Raw genomic sequence first — 21787 nt, 5'->3', positions numbered from 1 at the left:
TCTGCATTTATTTAGAGCATATGGTATTCATTATCCAAATAACATGTCTGTTCTTATGCAAAGACCATATAAGCATTTAGGGTAAATACTAAGCAAGAATTAATACCTTGTTTAATACTGCATAGAAAGAACAATTTCATAAATTCTGAATTAATGTTATAGTTATAATTCTATATAATGAATAATAATTTGTAACCTTAAGACATATGCCTTTATTATATCACTTGGTGAAAATCCAGATTCATCCCGGAATCCCTCCAAAAAAAAAATCCAAAATGTGATATCCAAAATATAATACTAATAGGTATTAAGTTTTGTAATGCCTGTTCAGTTATATTAGAAGGAAAAAAAACTTACCTTTTTTAAAAAAAGGATTGAAATAAATAGTGATAATAAAAACAGGGCCTATTAATCAAGCTACTTAATAGCATTTCCTAATACTAGACATTGGCTTGTGTTTAATTTTTTACCTAACAGATTTTCCTCCCCTCACATGTACTGTTGGTCATCATAATGGATGAATGTACCATGGTATTTGTATATTTGTATGATTATAAATGCAGCTGAAAAGTGTTGGGTAATCAGCAGTTTTTAAAATACATGTTAGTATAAAAATCATTTTCTGAATTGTGATAAATTTTACTCTGTCTCTGAATATGCTGGAAACACAAGCCATGTCTCAGAAAAAAGGAAAAGCACATTTCTGAAGGTTGAACTTTAAGCTTATCTACTTATTGCAAATATACCTATATTACAAACTGCCTTAGGGATCCATATAGCATCCCTTAAGTGTAGCTTCCTTCTATTTACTGCACTTGCACCAGTTGCCACAGCCTAGATATTTTTTCCATTTCCTCTCCTTTGGCCAATTTTGCATATAGTGGAGCAAGAATGTCACCTTTTTCCACCAATCCCTCCACAAACAGCTTGCTGCCCTTCATGTAAGATTTAATCCTTGGGCACAAGCAGGTTATCAATCAGCTGTCTTTCCTTGCATCTTCCTAAATTTCCCACTGAATCCTCTTTAACTCCAACAATCACAGACCTTTTCTTGTTTTCTACCATAATTCACAGACCTATAACTGACTCTAAATTACCAATAGGTCTCACTCCATTTGAAATGCATCTCATAACACTATTAGGCTATACTAATAAAAAATCTCAAGGTACTTAGTACGTAAATTTGTGTGTGTGTGTGCGCACACGAGTAGGTACACAATTATAGACACAATCAGGCACTAAAAACAGTTAAGAGGATAATAGAAGAAGGCAAGGTACAATTAAGCTTCCAATTACACAGTACTATCAATACTAGGAAAAATGGCGCCTCAAGTTTATTTGCAAAGTTTTTTTTTCATTAACTCCCATTACAATAATCACAATAAGAATTCAGATATGGATCAGTGAAGGAAGGAAAAAAGGAAATGTTAGGCTTGATCTGGGCCTTTAATTTACTTGAAGGGAGAAAGCAAATGTGATGTGATCAAAAGTAAGACAAACAGTCCCTATAAACCTCTAAATAGCTCTATTTAAAAATATTCATCACGGGCTTCCCTGGTGGCGCAGTGGTTGGGAGTCCGCCTGCCGGCGCGGGGGACGCGGGTTCGTGCTCCAGTCCGGGAGGATCCCACGTGCCGCGGAGCGGCTGGGCCCGTGAGCCATGGCCGCTGGGCCTGCGCGTGTGCTCCGCGGCGGGAGGGGCCCCGGCACTGAGAGGCCCGCGTACCGCAAAACGAAACAAACAAACAAAAAATATTCATCACGATACTCATTTCAAAGTTATCATATAAAAATGTTTTATAAAATAGAATACATCATATAACACTAAATAAAAACATCTAGAGAATTAAATTATCTGCTTTGATCCTTGCATTAGCTTCCCAGTAGCTACAAGTTCAAGTCCTTATAGCATGCACACAAAAGCCTTTGAGGCCAGGTACACACCAGCTTCATTTCCTGCCACACTTGTAGCTCATCTTTTGCCTCCACATCTCTCTTATACTCTGCTGTCTGAACATCCTTTCTACCTTTCTTTAAATGCAAAAACTCTTCGTATGCATCCTTCTTACCTCAACAAAGAATGTCATCTCCCCCAGGAAGCTTTGCCTAAAACCCACAGGTTGCCTTTAATGCCTGTCCTTTACGCTTCAAATAGGAGGAGCCTTGACATACCTCTTTACCTCAACATTTAACATGTTAGCCTGCAATTATATTTAGTGTCTGAAGGGTTGCAACCATTTGCTTTCATGCCTAAACTCCCAGCACGGTGTCTGGCACCTGGTAGGAATTTTTTTTAAATGTCTGATGAACTGAATTAAGAATTATGAAATATAGCAAGAAGAATTTTTAGGTACATCTCATATCTTCAAGGGTTTAGCAGAACTTGAGATCCATCTTGAAATTATCATATTGGAGCTTCAAATGCAGCTAATCTCTGCTTAATTCAGTATTTGGCTAAATAAAATAAGAAATATTTTAAATTGCTATTAGAGAACTTCAGTTCTAAACAGGATAGCCGTAGTCTGGAAACATGGATAAAATTATAATATCATATATTGTAATATAATACCAACGGGCCATTTATTTTGTATTTACCTATCTTTCCAAACTAGGTGGCCACATGATGCTATACCTACTTCAGCTAAGAATATCAATATTTTAAGAGCTGCCTCAATCAGGAAATCCAGACACTTGTCCTGCCAAGGACTGATAAATCAAGATCTTCATGAAGTAAATTTGAAAGGCAATGGAAAGCAAAGTAAGGCACAAGATGAGAGGGGAAAAAAACTTTTTCTTTCTACATTAGCATTTATAGCTACCAAGTTTTCCCTAGGAAACAGAGGAACTGTAGATTTCTTTATCTAGAATCCATCAGAATAAAGGAAGAACTTTCTGCTAGTGTGGTAAAAGGATACATTTTTAATTAGTCATTGATCAGAAGCAAAGGTATTTGTGTAGGGAAAGGGATGATGATGATTTTCAATTTCAAGGAAGAGACTGTTCCTTATATGTATTCTACTAACAGGTTTGTTTGTTCTATTAAGATTGAATAGAAAGCATAATTCAAGAATTTAATCCTTTGAAAATCACAACAGGAAGCCAGCTGACTCTAGTCTAACTAGTCTAATCTAGTATATACTATCCAAGGGCTAAAGTCCCAGGTAATGACCCCAGGACTGATTCTGTGCCATGACAGGTAAGTCCTGGTGCTGTCTCTTCTACCTTCAGAAGAAGAATTAAACCCTATAATTATGGACCAGGATGGAAAGATGTTGAAAACGGAAATATAGTGGGCCAACAAACATACAGTGCTTGTCATTCATCAGATGGAAAATTAAGTTTCTGTTGTAAAATAAAGCACTGTTTACTTACAGCATCTCTGAAGTACTGTTTATTCAGTAAGTATTACAATGCAAAACAGAATATGATCCTCGGATTACAGATGAAACTATCATCTCACTGTTAATATTAAGATTTTTAAATGCTTCAAGTATAACGATTCCCTCTTTTGAAGAAGTTGCAAAGGGTCCAGGGTGCAGCGACACATTGCATATAAATATTAAAAGAAACTGACTAGTTTAGATGTTTAAAGTGACACTGAAGTTCAAGGTTAAATATATTTGGGGGAAAAAGGATAAATTAAAGAAATAAAAAATGAACAAAGTATGTCTTGAAAATTACATTTGTCACAACATATTTATATAAAAATATGCGACTTAATTCCTAAGTACATTTGTTAATTATTTGTCTATTATCTATTAATGTCTATTATGATAATAGACATTTGTCTATTATCAAAGAAATATCCTTTGATAATACTCTATCATAGAATATAAAATACTTAAAAACAAAATCATTGAGGGACGTCCTTGGTGGTCCAGTGGTTAAGACTTCACCTTCCAATATGCAGGGGGTGTGGGTTCGATCCCTAGTCTGGGAGCTAAGATCCCACATGCCTTGTGGGCCAAAAAACAAAAACCCCAAAAATGTAAAACAGAAGGAATATTGTAACAAATTCAATAAACACTTTAAAAATGGTCCACATTAAAAAAAAATCATTGAATTTTGTCATCAATATTGTGGAAAATTAAAATAACTAAAACATTTAAAGTTTTCAAAAGTGGAAAGTAAGTACATAAATGACTTAATGTCTTTGACACAATCAATACCCACAGAACACAAAGAATTCTTTTGAAAAAAATTAATCAAAATCCTTTAAAAGCAGTACCTCTAGAAGCACTGTCCTACGTAGCTGCCAATTTTTTTACAGGAAATATGCACTGCAATATAACATACATGCAACTGTAAGACAATTTTAGAATTAAGTGAAAGTGTCAGCAATCGATTTCCTTGATTCCTGGGTTTTAAATTAGGTCTCTAAGAGAAAAACAGGGAAATTTTGATAAGGAAATTCTCTCTTATAATTATCAAACAGCTTCAAAAACAAAGCTTTTAAAACATATTTAAATGTTTACTTAACACCAGTAAAACACTGTCAGTGCAAGTCTAAAGATAAAATTGTAAACATGCCATAAAATGCCTGTACCTTCTTCAGCTTTGCTGTTAATACGCTGACACAGTGATCAATTTGTCAAGTCCCAACGTTCCTAAAAACTGATTCTATCTTAACCAAATTGTAATTCACTATTCAATGAGCCCAAGAGAAACTACAACCATTCTGTCCACACACAAAAATGAAAGGCCTTCAATAACACAATTTTTACTTTTAAAATTTGAATATATTGCCATGTAAATACATTTCACTTCAATTTCAGATCCATAATTTAGAAAAATGATGTAAAATGTATGATATGTACCTCAAAAATAAAGCAGCTATTAACAACTTCAGTTATTAAAATATAAGAAAAACTTTAAAAAACTGAACATCTGCTCAGAGGAGGATGAAGGGGGAAGAAGAGAGGTCTTAAACTAGGACATTGCTTCTATGGACTAGCTTTTTCAAAAACACAATTTTACGGGTGTGTGGTTTAACATTTATAAAACAAACATTCTGGAAGTTGTTGAAAACTACTTCTGGACAGTTCACTATAAAACTATAAAATGGTGAATCAATGACAAAGTAGGTTTATCATCTTTTCCTTTTATAAAATTGTGCTCCCGGGCTCAAAATGCCAAGTTACATTTGCTGCCACTTGCCCAATCATCTCAGTAGACCATGCTGTCTCAGGGCACATTCTCAAAGGCTTGAGAACCTAAGGGGGTGACACCACATCAAACATCACTGCTTATCATCAGTACCAGGGATGTAAACATTACGTTGGCAAAACAATCAGTGAATGTGACACACCGACCTAATATAATTGAATTCTGATCAGCATGTGGCTTTAAAATGTTTTCTCTTCCTTAATTTCAATTTGCAAATTGATGTTGGAGGGCCTCTAGTCCCATCACAGACAGCGGAAGAACATCAGCTACCAGCTGCCCATAAAGTCTCTTTCAACTTCGTCTCTACTTGCCCCCCCCAAGGGAATTCAAATGAAGAGCTTTTCCCTACACTAAAACAAAGAGCTGGGTAAATGTCAAAATCGTAGCCGTCACGTAGTTGTATAGTTTGAGGATGGGTCGTGTACCCTTTGCGGTTTACATGGCGTCAAAATAAAACCAGATCGCTAGAAATCACAGAAACAACTATAACTCGACTTCTCTATTCACTGACTTTAAAAAACTGTTCACAAGTAGTAACTGAAAATCCCCCACAAGATGAGCACAAACTTCTCTCCAGACGAAAGACAGCTGTGAGCAGGACGTGTCCATGAGTCCAGATGTGAACACGTCCTGTGCCTACACCACAGCTGTAAACTCGGCAGGGACCTGAAGGGACCACGTTGACGCGACGTGGAAGGGACGCGATCGAGCCGGTCGCGAAGGGGGCCCCCACGGGACGCGACCCAGGGAGAGTCCGTGCCAGCCAGGCGACGGCGCGCACACAGTCAGACAGACAGACACACACACACGAGCGCGCGCGCGCGCTCCCCGAGCTAAGAAGGGTACTGGGAGGACCAGCCGCCGCTCCCAGCGCCTAACCCGAGGGAACGAGGGAAGCAGGACTCCAGCCGGAATGCGGCGAGGGATTCGGAGCAGTCGGGCCACCTAGGGGCGGCGGTGTCTGAGCCCATCTTCCCCAGGCCGGGGGTCAGAGGGGACCCCGGATCCGCCCACACCGCCTTGATCCCTCCTCGGGACCCCTCCCACGTTCTGGGTCTCTGTTCCACGGGTAAAGGGGGCTGGTTCAGGGGTTTGGAGTCGCAGCCCCCAGTCCACCCGCCAATCCCGGCAGGACCGCGGACGCGCGAGGCGGAAGACACTGACCGCTCAGGCAGCAGCAGGTTCTCCCGATGCTGCCCCCTCCAAGGGGGCTCCAGTCCCGCCCAACGCAGGTGGGCACGACAAGACGCGTTCTCCAGCTCTAGTTCCGTGAGGTGCCGGGTAGCTCCAAGCGTGGCAGGACCCACTTTTACTCTTCTGGACAACGGCCAACAGTTGTGACCTGACCTCCCCGTGAGGTGGCTCCCGGCTACGGCGGCGAAGACGGTGACGGAAGGTTACAGTTGAGGTTTGAAAACTGCAGCCGCGTTGCGGGGCAGAGCTGTAGGCTAGAACCCACCCCCCTCGGTCGCGAAAGCCAATCCGAGCGCGCATGGAGGGCTGGGCTGTCACGTGAGGAGAGGGCGGGGCGCCAGCCAGCGGCGCGTGCTGCGAGGCGGGGCTCAGTGGTGAGGGGGTGCGGCCGCCGCCCGGCGGTCGGAAGCTGGGCGGAGCTGCAGAGCAGGTGGGGCGCGCTCCGGTAATTGCTGCGAGAAAGGAGTAGGGCGCCAACCTGACCGCGCACGGGGCTGTAACTCCGACCCAGTGCATCCCGGCCTTCAGGGTGGCAGTCCACGCGGCGTGAATATCTGAGACTGGGGAGAGGGAAGAAGGAAAGTTAGTCGCTGCTTCTGACTCATTCTCAAACTTCTGTGCCTGTTTTCTGACTCTTCCCGGTCGTCTTCCTTATCACCTGAACACACTCGGCCAGTGGAGAGTCCAGTTTGCTCGAACTTGGCAAGCATCAGCATCGCTGGGAGATTTATGGAACTTGGGCCCCACCGCTAAAGTCCGCTCCAGCGAACTGAGTTCTTCTGAGGCATGGTTGAAGGCAGTGAAAAGAGAGTCCAAATAAGATGAATTGCTGTTTTTGCATATAGGGTACTAAGGGAAAAGATGAAAGCTCCTCAGCAAGCTACTCAGGATCTGTTATCTCTTCGAGAGAATGAAAAATTTGAAAGTCCTGTGCAAGACACAACTGCGGGTTTTTTGTTTGTTTTATATGATCTAGGGTTGGTTACAAAGTATATTTACAGTAATTGTAGAAGACTATTGAGAAAATATGTTGGGAGGGGAATCGTTCTCTTTTAAAAGACTTCAACACTCAGTCAGCATTTAAAGAGCAGATTTTCTTGTTCTATCCCAGTAAGCTGAGCAAATTGCCATCAAGCCGTCCATTTGCTCTTCCGTACTGTATGCTTCCCAAGATAAGTGCTTAAAATGCCTCACAGTCATCTACTCGTCTCCTTGCTGTTACTTAACTAACTCATCCCAGTTTAATGTGTCTAGTCCCTAAACCTTGTCACTTGGAGAGTATTGCTTCCATCCATCTAATTTCTTGTTGCTAACAATTGGACTGACAAGTTAAGATGGAGGGGAAAAAAACCCTGCATGCTGAAATGGACTTTTCAGCTATTATTATCTAAGAATCCACAAACAGTGAGACTGTCCCCATCTTTTCTTTTATGAACACAGGGGTGGTTCCTAGAAGTCTCAGCACCAGCACTGGAACCAGTAACCTCCGGAAATCTCACGACCGCAGCATGGCGGTGATTTCTGTTTTGCCAGTGCACGCATGCGTGTGTGTTTAACTCTGGACCTCCTGAGTATCAACACTTGATCAATAGCCAGCTCTTAGCAATCTCTCACACTCAGTCTATCTTCCCTTCTGTCACTAATCCCATGTAACCACATCACTTCACACCTAGATGCAGACCTTTCTCTCTCCCGTCACTGCCTTAAACCAACCCTCCGTGTGGTCACAAGTCCTCTGCTCTAACCAATCATCCTGCTGGGCTGATAGGCCTTTTCATGTCTTGTTTTCTCCTGCCTCTGCCTAGGCTCCAACTTTTCACCATCCTCTTCATCAGCACCTGTTCATCAATTTCTAACTTGAAGAAGTTACCCCCTCCAGAAATCACAAATCTTTGCTGATTTCTACTTTCCACTCCCAGCCCGATCACCTCTTTTCCCTCTGTCCCTAGGTGCAGGGCTTATACTTGTTCCCTGTGTTCCTCTTATGCCCCTAAATAGATTGTTAACCCTTGTGCCTGATGTCAGATTTGCCAGCTAGGATTTAGCTCAGCTACTTACTTGGTCTCAGGCACTGTGGTTCAAGTAACGAGGAACTCCTGGTGCTAAGGAGGAGACTGTACCATCTGTGACCTTGCAGTAACATTCAGGAGTCAGCACATCCCTTCATCCTACCTCATTTACCTAAAGTCATTCATAGCCGTGTCAAAGGTGCATGTTCTTGCTCTCCTTCCCTTGAGTGGGAAATCCCCATGTGACCTAATGGTCATTCTGTAGTCATTGCCTCTGACTGCACAGTTCATTAAATTGATCCTTGAATGCCACATACTGACCAGAGATGGTGGTTGTTATGGGCTGAATATGTTTCCACCAAATTGATACACTGAGGTCCTAATACCCAGTACCTCAGAAAATGACTGTATTTGGGGACAGGGCCTTTAAAGAGAATTAAAGTAAAATAAAATTGTATAGTGGGGCCCTAATCCAAGACAAAAAGATTACACCATCAGGAAAATGAAAAGGCAGCCCACTGAATGGGAGAAAATGTTTTCAAATCATATATCTGGTAAGGGGTTAATATCCAAAATACATAAAGAACTCACACAACTCAACAGTAAAAAAACCAATCCGATTAAAAAATGGGCAGAAGATCTGAATAGACATTTTTCCAAAGAAGATATACAGATAGCCAACATGTACTTGAAAAAAACACTCAACATCACTAATCATCAGGGAAATGCAAATCAAAACCATAATGAGATATCACCTCTCACTTGTCAGAATGCTTATTATCAAAAAGATAAGAAATTACAAGTGTTGGCGAGAATGGGGAGAAAAAGGAACACTTTTGCACTGTTGGTGGGAATGTAAATTGGTGAAGCCACTATGGAAAACAATATGGAGTTTCCCCCCAAAATTAAAGATAGAACTGCCTTATGATCCAGAAATTCCACTTCTGGGTATTTATCTGAAGAAAATGAAAACATTAACTGGAAAAGATATATGTGCCTCCATGTTCATTGCAGCATTATTTACAATAGCCAAAATATGGAAACAACCTAAATGTCCATAGATGGATGAATAGATAATGTTGTATGTATATGCAATGGAATATGATTCAGACATAAAAAGGATGAAATATTGCCATTTATCCAATATAGGTGGACCTCGAGGGCATCATGCTAAGTGAAATAAGTCAGAAAGACAAAGAAAAATACTGTATCATCTCACTTATACACAGAATTAAATACAAAACAATACACAGTCACACACTCACATACCCACACACTCACACACCCAGCTTATAGATACAGAAAACAGATTGATCGTTGCCAGAGGCAGGGGATGGAGAATGGGAGAAATGGGTGAAGGGGGTCAAAAGGTATAAACTTCTAGTTACAAAATAAATAAGTCATGGGTATGTAATGTACAGCACGGTGACTATAGTTAATAACACTGTATTGCATATTTGAAAGTTGCTAAGAGAGTAGGTCTTAAAAGTTCCCATCACTAGAAAAAATATTTTTTTGTAACTATGTAAGGTGGCAGATGTTAACTACACTTACTGTGGTGATCATTTTGCAATATATACAAATATCAAATCTTATGTTGTACACCTGAAACTAATGTTTATGTCAATTATACCTCAATTTAGAAAATAATTTTAAAAAAAGGGATTATGACACAGACAACACAGACTAAAGGATGACCATGTGAGGACACAGTGAGAATGTGGTCATCTGGAAGACAAGGGGAGAGGCCTCAGGAGAAACTAAAACTGCCGACACCTTGATCTTGGAATTCTAGCCTCCAGAACTGTGAGAAAATAAATTTCTATTGTTTAAGCCACCCAGTCTATGGTATTTGTTATGGCAGCCCTAGCAAACTAATACAGTGGTGCTCCTCAGTCAATCCAAGTGAATCCCCATCAGTGACCAGGGATGCTGGTCCTTTCTGATCACGCCACCATACTCACCACATTCTCTCCAGGGAAAACAACCGTTCCCAATCGCACCAGGTCAGTCACCACATGCTGACCACACACTGACCAGAGAAGTTGGTCTTCCTTGATCATACATTTACTCCCTACAGATGAAGAGAGGGGAGCAGAATTTTAAACAGAGGAAAAGACCCCAAATTCAAAACTCCTGCCCTTGACACATGCTCCTTCTGAAGAAAGCCTTACCTGTTATTTTTGTGTCAAGATCCTACAATTCAATCCATGTGGAAAGAGCAAAACAAGTACTACTATCTCCAGGTAGCACTATCTCCAATTGAATAAACCAGAAATTTGTGGCCAGACTAACGGCAGCCAGACTCGGGTTGGCCGGGGTGTGGGCTAGGGTGGCGGCAGGAACAGCCTCTGAAGGCACTTGACTCAAACCTCCACCCAACAGGGGTACTCATGCTGAATGGAGACAGGCTAGTCCAAAAAGATCCCCTCTCTGGAGGCAGGAGTGCCGAGTGTACTCAGATGGGTAAGTCATGGTACATTTATCCATGGTGCCTACAGCATCCCAAGTATGGAAGCATTGGGGACCACAGAGACCTCGCATCCCCTGGCTCTCTTCAAACATGCCCTATTAGCAAAGGTAATTAGGGCAAGTCTTTCCCGACAAGAATAATGACTCAGACTGGTACAAATGTCTTCCTCAAAAGGTGACACTGTTATTTTCTCCAAAGCACCAAAGCATGCAGCAATGTCAGAAAAAAAGAAAAGAAGTATCATGCAAGCCACATATGTCATTTTACTTTTTCATATTGGCCATGCCGCGCAGCATGCAGGATCTTAGGTCCCCGACCAGGGATCTAACCCCCGCCCCCTGCAGTGGAAGCGTGGAATCAACCACTGGACCGCCAGGGAAGTCTACCATGTATATCATTTTATATGTTCTCATAATCACATTAAAAAAAGTAAAAACAGATTAAATTAATTTTAATAATATATTTTACTTAACCCCATATATTCAAAATATTGTCATTTCAACATGCAATCAATAAGAAATTATTAATGAGATATTTTACATCCTTTTTTAATATTGTCTTAAATCTGGTGTATTTTACATGTACAACACATCCCAATTCAGATGCTAAATCTTCATCAGAAACACTTAATCTGTATTTAGACTGTACAAAATTTGTTGAGAAAAGATTCATATCCCTACATTGTTTCAAACATAAAGGTTTTCAATAACTGAATACAGTATTAGTTTCTGAATTCAAATTTAATTTAAATGACATAAAATTATAGTTCAGTCACACGACATTTCAAGTGCTCCACAGCCACACGTGGCTGGTGGCTACTGTATTGGACAGCACAGGTCCAGAGGGCTAGAAATATGCCTTCTAATTGCCTCTAAACTTTGAATTGTTTAATGCAGTACTAGACACAGTGTAGGTTCTCGGTAAATCATGGCATCAGAAGAGTTTGGAACTTCAAAAATCCTTAAGGTTCAGTAGATTAATTCTCTTATATTAGGAGGAAAACCTACAATGGGCGAAGCTAAGGGACTTGCAGAAGATCACACAACTGAACTACTGGTGCATATCTGGACAAGAATTTAGGTCTCCTGATTTTTAATCCTGAGGTCTTTCCACCTCATTACATCAGACATACTTCAGGAAAAAAAAAAGATTTTTAAATTTATTTGAATAGTCACTTGAATGATACAGGCAAAGAAAAACATACTTATATCCTAGTTGTATTTGCATAACCTGATAAAGACAGTGCATTCTAGAATATTTAAGCCTCCTTCCACTGTGGTCTGGGGTCCAGGTAGTCTCATCTGTCAGTCCCTCTTACCTCCACCCGTCACTGCTTCCTCTCCTTGGAGCTGCCTCACTGCACATCCCCCCCTCCCCCACCCACAGAGCATCCGGCCACATTTTTCTGTCTGCAGCTGTCCTCTCCCAGCTGTCTACCACAATTTGTTTAAGGTTGTGCTTCAAAGAATTCTTTATATTTGCAAATCAAAGTATTCAGTAGAAACTTCAGCAAAGTTGGAAAAGAGCTACTATTCTCCAGCCACAGACACACCAAGCTCTGAGGTCCTGCTTCCTGAGAGGTGTGTGTGTGTGTGTGTGTGTGTGTGAGAGAGAGAGAGAGAGAGAGAGAGAGAGAGAAAGAGAGAAAGGATGGATGTGTGGTTAAGTGTGTGACATCAGACAGACCTGCACTCCAGTCCCAGTTCCACCCATTCCTAGTTGTGTGACATTGGGCAATCCTCAGTTTCCTCCTTTGTAGAATGAGGATAATAGTAATAGCTTCCTCTGTGAGATTTCAGTGTGATAGTGCATACGGAGCCCAGTGCCTGACAAGAGTAAGTCCTCCGTTCATACAAGCTGATGTTATTTTCCAGTGGTCTGCGGGCTCCCTGAGGAGGACTACGTGTAGCTCTCGGGCTCAATACCACACCTCGTGACTAGCAAAATCCCTGAGACATAGTAGGTCCTAAATGAATATTTGTCAAATGAATTTATAATATGCTTATGATTTCCCTCAAATCTTATAATGGATGCTAAGAGACATAATTGGGGGGGAAATGGTGGTAAGGAAAGGGGAGAGGGAGGTGGCTGCTTCCCCCTTCAGAATCTACCTGGCGGTGGCACCCACGCTCATAATGAAACTGTAAGGTCAACAAATAGTGATGTCCAGGGCTATGTATGATAAAAGAATTAGAGTCATAGTGTTTAAAGGGGAGTAGATATGGAGTGGAGCAAATAAATAAATAAAGGTGTAAAATTGTCATGTATTTGATTTGAGTAGATAAATGTCTACTAGTTCTCCCCATCAAATCTCCTCCCTTTTCACCTCTAAGACACTTCCTTTACCAACTGCAAATTCCATGAATCATGACCTGGTGTCACATTCCCCAGAGCACATGGCAGGTAAGAAGTAATAAAGCTTCCAGGAAACTTTCACTAAGTGAGTCTTCTTACAACAAGCAGTCACAGGTATAGATAAGAGAGCTAACTTTTAACTCCCTTCTTGGGTGACCTTTGCCTCAAGTGGCTTAGGTTGACAGCATGAGTATTGAGAAGGCCAATCTACTCCACTAGCTGAGTCCTTTCATGGCATGAAAGTGGTGGTAATGTAGGAAATGATAATGATGATCACTGCATATACAACAAGTATATAACAAATGCAGGAGGAAGGGGCTAGAATGATCCATGTGGCAATAGATTTGAGTTAGAGACATCAAGAATATTTAAAGCATCCTTGCGTCTTTTCAGTAGTTAGCCTTCCCTTTAGATTTATAGAGTAGCACGTTATAACTTCATTTAAAGAAGAAAGAGATATAAGTATAGAGCTGTTCAGAAACTCTTCAAAGGGCATAGTTTATGAGAGAGTGGGCCTGTAATTTACTAGCTGTGAGACTTTGAGCAGGTTATAATATCTCTATGCCTCTGTTTTTTCATCTGTAAAATATAAATAATAATATACTTACCCCTTAGGGTACACAGTAACAATAGGTCATAAATACTGATGCTGGCCCTGTTCTAAATTTGCTGGTTGTGTTAACATTTAATCCTCACACTCCTGTGAGTAAAGTGCCCGCTTTGAAGGTAAGAAAATGAAGAGACAGGGAGGTTATATACTTTCCCACTGTAACCTGAGTTACTAGTAGAGTACTAACAAGAGTTAAGCTTACTCTCTATAAGGCTTTTTACTATGGATATTTAAAAACTGTAGCTATGAACAATAGAGAACAGGCTCTTGGATGTTTAATTCTTCTTAGTCGCTGGAGTTCCTGCTCTTTTCATCCTTTTGTTTCTCTCATACCTATCATTACAAAATTTCTCCACTGTTAAAATAACTTTACAAATATATAACAAATGCGAGAGGAAGTTGGGGGGCAGAATGATCCATGTGGCAACGGATTAGAGTTAGAGACGTTGGTATGAACTAATGTTTAGTTAGTAAATTCAGATGTTTACATATAGATTTCTTTATAGGTGTCTGTGCGCGCGCGGGTTAACAGACATACACATCTCCTTGCTCTGTCAGCTGAGAGCACGGAATAGCAGTGACACCCCAATAAGCACACCTATCACTCAGGTCTTGTTTTTGTTTTTCGTTTTTTTTTTTTGCGGTACGCGGGCCTCTCACTGTTGTGGGCTCTCCCGTTGCGGAGCGCAGGCTCCGGACGCGCAGGCTCAGCGGCCATGGCTCACGGGCCCAGCCGCTCCGCGGCATGTGGGATCTTCCCAAACCGGGGCACGAACCCGTGTCTCCTGCATCGGCAGGCAGACTCTCAACCACTGCGCCACCAGGGAAGCCCCCAAGTGTCATTCTTATTACAAGTGTCATTCTCATTACATCATATTATGGGTACCTATTATCAAAATGACTTATGACTAATGTTAACTTTGATCACCTGATTGACGTACTATATGTCAAGGTCTTCACTGTAAAGTTACTCTTTTTTTCCTCCATTTCCATATTGTGCTCTTTGGAGGAAAGTCACTATGCACAGCCCGCACTTAGGAAGTGGGGAGTTAGGCTCCACCAACTTGAGGGTGGAGTGGCTACATAAATTATTCATATTATTCTTCTGCATGGGAGAATTGTCTATTCTTTCCCATTTATTTATTCAATCATTTACATTTATCTGTACATACTCATGGATATTTATTTTATACTTTGGGATATAAGCCAATACTACTTTATTTATTATGTAGCTCAAATTGTCCCAGCTTTGGCCATTGGGGTCTGGTTCAGTTGGCTCCTGAGTCCCTTTGACATACTCCCATCATCGTGTGGCCATTTTGTTTGTTTGCACTTCCTTCTTTCTGATACTACACAATGTTCCAGGCTCATCTGTCTGTTTCCTGCCCCAGTCCTAGAAGCATCAATTTCTCCAAGAAGCTTTGTTTCCTTTTATTGGAGGAAGATATTAAAAACCAAGACCGGGCTTCCCTGGTGGTGCAGTGGTTGAGAGTTCTCCTGCCAATGCAGGGGACATGGGTTCGTGCCCTGGTCCGGGAAGATCCCACATGCCGCGGAGTGGCTGGGCCCGTGAGCCATGGCCGCTGAGCCTGCACGTCCGGAGCCTGTGCTCCGCAACAGGAGAGGCCACAACAGTGAGAGGCCCGTGTACCACAAAAAAAAAAAAAAAAAAGAATGACACTTGGCCTCTGTGGTTTTCCTCCCCCAAACCCCATAACCCCATTTCAACCATGAGAAAAACATCAGACAAATCCCAGTTGAGAGACATCCTACAAAATACCTGACCTGTACTTCTCAAAACTGTGAAGGTCATCAAAAACGAGGGATGTCTGAGAAACTGTCACAACCAAGTGGAGCATACGGTGGCATGATGACTAAACATAATGTGGTGTCCTAGATGGGATCCTGGAACAGAAGAATGACATTAAACAAAAGCTAAGGAAATCTGAATAAATTATGAACTTTAGTTAACAATAATGAATTAATATCAATCACTATTTATGACAAATGTACCCTACTAGTGTAAGGCACTAATAGGGGAAACTAGTTGTGGGGTACTCTATGGATTACCATTGCAATGATTCTGTAAATCTAAAACTGTTGAAAAATAACAAGGTTGTTTAAAAAAAGTAAATGAGTCTATCATTGCTTACAATATCCAAAATTAGGGAACTATAGAATCAGATATTAGAGTTGGTAATAAGCTTTGAGATCAAAGGAGAGGACAAAACTCCAAAAAATAACCAAAATACATTCCTGCTATTATTTTTGCAGTCTATTCAAAATATCATCATAATAGTAATTTGATATAGGCTCAATCCTGTCACCCTCTGAGCAAAATGTCCAAGTCTTGGGTAAAAATATATGTGACAGGATGTAGAAGAAGATCCAGAGAATTGTGTGTTTCAATATAATATATATCATCTAATTACAACCACAAAGTAAATCTTTCGTCTAGCAATTCTCAAGCTGTGGTAGGGAGACCCCAATACCTTTTTAGGGATTCTCCAAAGTTGAAACTATTTTCATAATAACACTAAGATGATATTTACCCTTTTCACTCTTATTCTCTCAAAAGTGTATGATTCAGTTTTCCAGATATTACAGAATGTGTGATATTACAAAAGATTAATGTAGAAGCAGATATGAGAATCCAACTGCTTTCTATTAAGCCAGAAATTAAACAGATTGCAAACATGTAAAACAATACCACCCTTATTATTTTCTTTTGTTTTGGATAGTATAGCTATTTTTCATAAAACATGTCATTTATGTTAACATGTAACTGTTGTTATTGTTAAGGTGTAATTATTATTTAAAATAAACTAATAAATATTTTTTAATTCCCCTTTTAATTTCTAATATGGTAAATATTGATAGATACAACCTACACAAGCCAAAATTCTTTGAGGTCCTTAGTAATTTTTGAGTGTAGAAAGTTTGAGAACTGGAAAGATTGAGAATTACTGTGCTAATCATAGTGACCAGTTTGCTCTTTCAGCTTTGAGACAATTGTCATTCTATGGTCACCTTGTATCCTAACCCATCTAGTGTTTTGAGAATTCCTCACCCTTGGAGCCTATGGGAGTGAATATGCCAAATACTCATGTTCCCAGCCTTATGCCTTGCAGCTAGGGCAGGAGCAGTTACCTTAGGTCCCATCAACCACCTGAACGCACTTGAGTCTTGGAACATAGAGAAAGTGAGACTGGGGCCAGGAACAGGTTTATCACAGAAGCAGAAGTGGCAAGGAGATCAGGTCCTATAAGCTGTAGTTCTAACGGCACCTTGTTTGTCCACTGTGAGTTGTGTCGACAGCACAAATTGCAGTGTACAATCCTGTATTTGGGCAGCAGTGGTATCTTCACCTGAACAATCCACATATGTGAATCTGGATATTATTCACGGTTATCTTGTCCTGACCCTGGATTTCCAGCCTGGATCTCTGTTCTTTGAGCGGCACAATATCCTTTAAATAACGTTCCTTTTCAGCTTTAATCATCCAGAGATGCTTAATTGCTTGCAATTAATAACTCTGACTATCCTACCAAAAATTGATTTCTTAGTTAACTTCTGTAGTTATATATCTTGACCTCTTTTAACACCAGTCTTTCTGAAATCGCACAAATCATCCAAGGTTAATTAAAGGAAAGAAAAAGCAAACTAAACTTACCCTTTGCTTTATCTACTATAGAAAACAAGCAACTACATAAATCAATTTAAATGTTTAACATTTTGAAAGATGAAAAAAATGTTGGCCTTCTCTAGCTCTAAACTTTTACCTACATTTTGGAATTGTGATCCAACTTTCAACCAGCAGTGTAAGATTTTCATGTGTTACTTCCCAGTTATGCAATTTCTATAAAGCAGTCAAGAGGATCTGAAGAGAATGACTTATGATGCCATGCCATGTGCTTAGCTCATTATAAGTCATTTCAAGGCCCTCCAGCCATTCTGAGCCAATCAAAACAGAAATGTTCTAACACATTTGAGAGTATCTTGTTTTATAGAGTGCTTAAAATGGGCAAAAAAAGCACATTAGATTTCAAATGTACCAAATTATCCAGAAAGGATTTTGGAACTGGTTCCTATTAGGTTACTTTTCATTATTATTTAATGTGATATATAAAATATAATGCTTTTCTGTTTGAGCTCCTAGGGCCTGGAATAGTTCTGCCTTTTATAATTTTGCAAGCAAATCTTAAAGTATTTTTATTCTGCTCACTTTCTTGCTAGATTTCAAAAGTGAAAAGTATGAGGCCAAGTTAGGCCCTACAGATCTTCCCAGTTTTATGCTAACTCAGATTATGAGGGGCTTAAATTAATTTTGACTAGAAAAAGCATCTTCTTCTACAATTGAAATACTACCTCAGATTAAGGATCCTTTGAAGTAGTGTTTCAAAATAATTTAGGGAAAACATAACGAGGGAAGTAACCCATTGCTTTTTCCCTCTTATGCGTCTGATTGTCCAGGTGTGAGTGTAGGGGTTCTTGGATCTGGATATCTCCACATTTAACTTCTCAGAGGAAAGGTCTGTTTACAGAAGTCAACAGAAAAGCATACAACAGCACACCCCACCCTGAGAACAGGTTGAGGAATTGAAAAGCAGGCACACATTAAAACCAATAATAACGTATTCTTGCAAGCTTAATTTAGGGGTGCTCCTTTCAAAATATGAGGTTTTTGAGCCATGATTATCTTGGTGTACTTGAGAGATGCTGCATAGACATGAACTCATTTGTCTTCATTTTTTCCTGTCTCTCACCCAGGGCATCTTTTTCTCCACTTGCTAAGAACAGGAAATGGCAGAAAATAAAGATTTGATCAGTTCCCATTACCTCAATGAGACGTGCTCAGTTTAACTTAGGCCAACAGCACCTTTATATTTGCCCCAATAAATTACACAATATATCAGAATAGACTAGTCCTGTATAGTTTTTAACTCTCTTTTAATCTTCCAAGCCTTGAGTTCTTCTCACTGTTAAAAGCCTGTCTCGAGAAGGTTGCTGTTTCAAAGTAAAAGTAGGCGGTACCTTTGAGACAATTTCCATTACTCAGTGACCTAGAAAAATCCCCTTCTAGCAGCTCCGTCTTGAGCAGGTGTAAGAAGCTTCTTGGCCAGCCATGCATGTGAATGTGGCACAGGATAGGCTAATATTAATAGCACCTGAACTCCGGAGAGCATTTTTAGAGTGAATATAGAGCTTTCACATGCAACATTCTGTCTGAGCCTCAACAGTCCTGCGTTTACTGTAAGCAAGGCTAGAATTGTCCCATGTTACAAATGAGAAACTAGACTCCGAGAGTGACTTTCCCAACTGAGGTGAGGGCTCAGTCTAGAACTGCAGACTGTAGACCATCTGGGCCACCGCTAAGAGAGAGGATTATCCACAGAGCGAAATCATCTGACCGTTTTTCACTCCTCTCCCATCCCCATCCTTTTCTGAAACATTATAGGAAGTCCTACGATTGAGCAACCATGGATATTGGGGAAGAAAGGAGTACCCAAAGGCCGGATGGCAAGGCAGGCTGAGCCCCTTGGGTAGCTTACCTGCGGCTACGTACAGCACCAGGAGCCCTGTTATCACCCCAAAGCTTAGCATTCACTTCTCCCCAACCGGCCAGACCATGCTCATTCCCTGGATTGCTTGAGGCCATTTTGGGTGAGAATTAGGAAAGTCAGGAATGATTTACCACCTGAAGTAATAAGATTTAGCACAGAACTGAGAATTCCAAATCAATAGCCAAGGTTTGACAAAGAAATTTAAGAGAAAGGAAGGTACCTGCTTTTAGAATTTGACATTTCTGTAGTGAGACTACATAAATACAAAGGATTTAAGTTTTGTAGCGAAATGACAGGAATGTGCTAAATAAAGCACGGCAATACGTTTTTCGTGCAAGATCCTCTGCATATGTCATTTCATTTAACTCTTACAACCTGCCTTGAGGTCGCCTTTATTATTCTTGTTTCTCATGAGGAAACTCAGGCTCAGAGAAGCTGAGTGACCTGTTTGAAATCATACAGCTAGAAGTGGAGACAAAATTTGAACTCAGACGACAGATCCCATGTCTTTCTCAGTATACTGCACTACATCCTAAGTAGTAGGTTACTTGTTCTCATTTTTTTATTTCTCTTTGTGTCCCATCTCCGTAACTCATTATACAAATGAGTTTTTTTAATATTTTAATTTCATTTTTCCTTCTTTCTTTATTGGCTGGAATAACTTTTATAAAGAGACATTTACAATCATCCATTCTTTGGTTGCCTGGAGGTACAACAGAGTTCATTAGGAAAAGTCAGAATAAATAATTCTATTGTATAACAGCTTACAAAATAATGAGTTTGTATTACTATAGCGAAAAGCCACTTACCTCGCGGTCCAACTTCTAAGGAACAGGAAGTATGCAAAAAACTCTTCTGAGAAGCAGAATAGACGTTACAACAAGCGTTCATATGTGAGAAGGCTGTCTTTGGTGGTGATTATGTCTTTTACGTATACTCTGTAATTATTTGGGATGTTATAAGACTTCAATGCTAGGATACTGCAGGAGTTTTCCCTCTGATCTTTCCGTGAGTGGCTGCTCTTCCACCTCGAGTTCTCACCTGTCCATCGCTGCGCCCTGTTCTTTTAGCACTTTTTATCATAATTAATAATTATGGATTTATTTCTTACTACCTGTCTTCCCCATTAGATTGTAAACTCTCCACAGACAGGAATCATGCCTGCTTTATTCAGCAGGGTTTCTCCAGCACCTATCGTGATGCCTGACACATAGTAGCAATTCAGTAAATGTTGATTGGATGAATGGATGGATGGATGATGGATGGATGGATGGACAGACAAGTGAATCATTCCCACAAGAGTTTCCAAAGATCGGAGGAATAGGTGAGTTGGTAATCTGATCCAGGGAAGGCTGGATAACTTTGGGGGCTAGGGTGGGTCAGTCATCCTTTCCCTACAAATAGGCCTGGAAGCTGGTGTCTTCCCAAGGACAATACACAGGAACTGTGAGGCCAGTCCACCAGGACAGAGGGGAAAGGGAAGTCAATATACTAAGCATTACCAAGTGCAAAGCAATGTGCTAGAAACACGTTATCTCATTTAACATAAAAGCACTGTATGAAAAAAGAATTATTTCTATTTTACAAAAGAAAAAGACTGGTGAGACTCACCTCAGACTGGTGAGGTTGCCCAAGGTCATGCAACAAATAAGTGGCAGAGACAGAATATGGAGCTAGATTGGCATATGTCAAAGATGATACTTTTTATTTTAAGCAAATTCACTTTCTTTAAAACGTTTCTTAGAGATACAGATGTAGAGAACAAATGTATGGACACCAAGGGGGGAAACTGGCAGGGGAGGGGTGGTGGTGTAATGAATTGGGAGATTGGGATTGACATGTGTACACTGATATGTATAAAATAGATAACTAATAAGAACCTGCTGTATAAAAAATAAATAAAATAACATTCAAAAATTCAAAAAAAAGTTTCTTTTTTTATTGGCCTATAACTTACATACAAGAATTGATCCTATTTTAAGTGTACAGCTTGATAAAATCTAAATATGTATACATCCTGAAACCACCATCCAGATAAAGAAACAGGACATTACTAGCCCACTAGAGGTTCTTTGCACGTTGTCTCTGTCAATATTCCCAATGCTACCACTATGTTTTTTGCCAAAATATATACATATATATATAACGTTTTTATTGGAGTATAATTGCTTTACAATGGTGTGTTAGTTTCTGCTTTATAACAAAGTGAATCAGTTATACATATACATATATCCCCATACCTCTTCCCTCTTGCGTCTCCCTCCCTCCTTCCCTCCCTCCCTCCCTATCCCATCCTTCTAGCTGGTCACAAAGCACCGAGCTGATCTCCCTGTGCTATGCGACTGCTTCCCACTAGCCATCTATTCTACATTTGGTAGTGTATATATGCCCATTCCACTCTCTCACTTTCTCCCAG

The 21787-nt window shown here is 40.3% G+C and overlaps 2 protein-coding genes across 11 annotated transcripts in view; both read right to left on the bottom strand.

The window, feature by feature from the left end:
* Window positions 1–6503, bottom strand: part of STK17B (serine/threonine kinase 17b) — a 31713-nt gene extending 25210 nt beyond the window's left edge. The window contains exon 1 of the mRNA XM_022567293.3: window positions 6331–6503. The gene's annotated coding sequence lies outside the window, so the exon portion shown is untranslated. The remainder of the gene's footprint in view (window positions 1–6330) is intronic.
* HECW2 (HECT, C2 and WW domain containing E3 ubiquitin protein ligase 2) overlaps window positions 6329–21787 on the bottom strand; it is a 456160-nt gene continuing 440701 nt past the window's right edge. For all 10 annotated transcript variants that reach the window (XM_022567294.2, XM_089915956.1, XM_089915960.1 and 7 more), the window contains one exon: window positions 6329–21787. This exon is cut by the window's right edge and continues 17787 nt beyond it. The gene's annotated coding sequence lies outside the window, so the exon portion shown is untranslated.

The sequence above is a fragment of the Delphinapterus leucas genome, chromosome 8 (assembly GCF_059928025.1).
Source record: "Delphinapterus leucas isolate spDelLeu-1000000601 "Yukka" chromosome 8, BTC_Dleu_Yukka2, whole genome shotgun sequence".
In the NCBI taxonomy this organism is placed as follows: domain Eukaryota; kingdom Metazoa; phylum Chordata; class Mammalia; order Artiodactyla; family Monodontidae; genus Delphinapterus; species Delphinapterus leucas.
Note: the sequence above shows the minus strand (reverse complement) of the source record. Positions and strands in the feature narration are given on the sequence as shown.